Raw genomic sequence first — 3,233 nt, 5'->3', positions numbered from 1 at the left:
CTGAAGTGGCTTGGGATCTACCAAGCCAACCTGGTCCTGCTGGCTTCTGCCCCATTACAAGGACTGAAAAATCTGGGCTGAGCCTCCTAGGGGCTGGAGCTGAGGAGGAGGAGGAGGAGGACGAGGAGGAGGAGTAGGGAAAAGCCTCCCCCTCCCCCACCACACTCGATCCTCAGGTCCTCCTACCTGTGAGTCACCAGGCCTGGCCTCCCCCCCAGGCCCTCCCTCGCCCATCCTCCCAGATTAAATTTTCCTAATAGCTCCTGGAGAAGGCTTCTGTTTTCTATTGTTTATGTAATATTACTCTGCTTTTGCCGACAAGGAAATGGAGGGCCAGGGACTTGCCTCAGGTCACCCGAAGTGTCACAGAGTGTCACACATTCACGCTTCAAGATTAAGATGGCCTGGACCAGTAGCCCAGAGAGAGGGATTTCTGAGCCCTTGGACTCCCAGGCCGGTTCCATTAGGCAGGCGAGAAGGAGGGGACCCCTGCAAATGAGCACAGTCATATTTCAGGCCAAGGCCCAAGAAATGCCCACGGTGTCCTGGGGACAGGTGAGTGCTAGTAGCCCCGCTCTGCAGCAGAAGAGAGAGGCCCTGGGAGAGGCAATGGCTTGTCTGGGGTAACCCAGTCGGAACCCAGGGATCCTTACTCCAGCCGGGGCATCATCCCCCTCCACCTTCACGGCTCTCACCAAAGTGATTCGGTGAGTTTTGCTCTGGACATGCTAAGGTTAACGTGTCTCCGAGTTGTCCGACAGGTCATTAGCCATGAGGGATGGCAGCTCAGGGGAGAAATTAAGGCTGGATGTGTAGACGGAGATAATCAGCAGGGAGGCTGAATCAGTCAGTCAACAAGCATTTACTCAGTGTTTACTACATGCCAGGCACTGTGCTAGGCCCTGAGGTTACAGTACAAGCCAGCAAGACAGGCCGCAGACAATCCACATAGGGAGATGGTGGTTTTATTGGGGAAGGGGTATTGACATGAGCTTGCTAGGAATTGTAGTTTCAATTTGATAGCTAGGTATGAGACATGAGAGAGAAGGAGACAAATATACAGACAGAGAGGAGGAAGAGACAGAGAGAGAAGAGAGGAGAAAGGAAAGAGGAGTAGAGTGGGAGAGAGAGAGAGAAGGGAAGGGAAGACAAGGGGAGGGGAGGGAGAGAGGAGTGGAGAGAGAGAGAGAGACTATGGAGAGAAGGGGACCCAGGACGGCGGAGCCTCAGAGATGCAGCAGAGAGGGGCTGTGGTAGGCCCATGAGAGCAGTCCAGTAGGCCAGAGGAGAACCTGGAGGAACCAGGGCCAGAAATAGCTGGGGAGGAGTGAGGATCCAGGAGAGGGTGCTCCCCAGGGTCAAAGGCAGCAGAGCCATCCAGAAGCGGGAGGACTGAGCAGAGACCAGTGGATGATAAGAGGCCGTTTAGTAACAGGTTCAGTTGAGTGATGTGGTCGGAAGCCAGACTGCAGAAAGGCCTGTCGGTTTGCAGCCCGGAAATGGCCAGTAAAATCGAGAGAAATGGAAGATGTGTGTGACAGGGACAGAAAGAGAGACAGACAGACAGACAGTGAGAGACAGAGGATGATTGAGGGTTCAATGTGCTGGAGCAGGGTGGGCCTGGGACTGTGGAAGTCAAGAAAGAGTCGTCATTCAGCTTCTACTGTGTGGCAGGCCTTGGGCTAAGGACTCAGAATAGGGAGGAAGGCAGAAGTCAGTCCCTGCCCTCCAGGGGCTCACAGCCTAACGATGGAGACAACATTCAGACAACTGTATGCAAACACAGTACATGTAGGATAAATTGGGGATAATCTACAGAGGAAAGGGCACTAGAATTAAGAGGAAAGGCTTCTGGTGACGGGTGAGATTTTAGCTGGAACTTGTAGGAAGCCCGGGAAGCTGAGAGGACGGAGAGGTCCAGGCCTGTGGGTGGGCTGGCCAGAGAAAATGCCCAGAGCCCAGAGCCGGAGGATCTGGTTCCTGGAAGAGAAAGGTGGCCAGCGACCCTGGATTTCAGAGTCCATGGAGGGAGGGAATGTAAGGCGTAAGCAGACTGGGAAGGGGTAGGGTGAAGAAGGTGGAAGGATTTTAAGCATCAAACAGGATTTCATATTCAACTCTGGGGGAAATAGGAACACTAGAGCTTATGGAATGGGGCAGGGGAAGGTGACACGGTCAGACCTGTGCTTGAGGAATATCATTTTGGCAGCTGAAGGGAAGATGGACCAGAGTGGGGAGAGATGAAGACAAGGAGACCCCCCCCCCAGCAGATATCGCAGCAGACCAGGTGTGAGACGAGGAGGGCCAGCATCTGCGGGGTGGCCGTGTCCGAGGAGAGACGGTGCCTGGTGGAGGTAGAGATGACAGGATGTGCAGACGTATTGGATATGTGCAGGGAGCACTGGTGAGGAGTTGAGGATGGCTGCCTGGGGCAGAGCAGGGCCATGTCCTCCATAGTAACGGGAAGGTTTGCAAGGGGGAGCATTTCCGTTTTTCACGTTTCAGAAATATAACGAGTCCGGTTTTAGACATGTTGAGTTTATGGTGTCTCCTGAACGTCCAGGTCATGATGTCTGAAAGGCTGGTGGAGCCGTTAGGCTGAAGGTCAGCAGAGAGGGGAGGGCTGCAGAACCAGGTGAGAATCCTCAGCATAGAGGTGCTCACTGAAGCTGATGGGCTGATGGGAGATGCTGAGATCACCAAGAGAGCCAGTAGAGAGGAGCCTGGGCTAGGCTCTGGGGGACAGCTAGCAAAGGAGACAGAGACACTAGTGTCCCCCAAACCTAGAGAGCAGCCAGGGGAGGTCAGCAAAGATGATGAAGGCCATTAAATGTGGCAATTAGGAGATCATTAGTAACTTGGGAGAAACAGAGGAATGATGAGGTGGAGGACCAGACTGAAGAGAGCTAAGAGAGGGAAAGGAGGAAGGAAGCGGAGTGCCGTCTCAAGGTGTTTGAAGTTGGCGAGCCAGTGAAAGCCAGAAAATGTATGGGAGAGTGGGCAGCCAGGTGGCGTCCCCACAGAGGTAGACCACAGGGCCTGGCATCCAGAAGACTCATCTTCCTGAGTTCAGATCTAGCCTCAGACACTTGCTAGCTGTGTGACCCTGGGCAAGTCACTTCACCCCGTTTGCCTCGGTTTCCTCACCTGTAAAATGAGCCAACGAAGGAAATGGCAAACCTTTCCAGTATCTCTGCCCAGAAAACCACAAATGGGGTCAGAAGAGTCAGATG

This window comes from Vombatus ursinus, unplaced genomic scaffold, assembly GCF_900497805.2.
Source record: "Vombatus ursinus unplaced genomic scaffold, bare-nosed wombat genome assembly UNPS02014176.1, whole genome shotgun sequence".
Taxonomy (NCBI): Eukaryota; Metazoa; Chordata; class Mammalia; order Diprotodontia; family Vombatidae; genus Vombatus; species Vombatus ursinus.
This window is presented reverse-complemented; position numbering follows the sequence as displayed.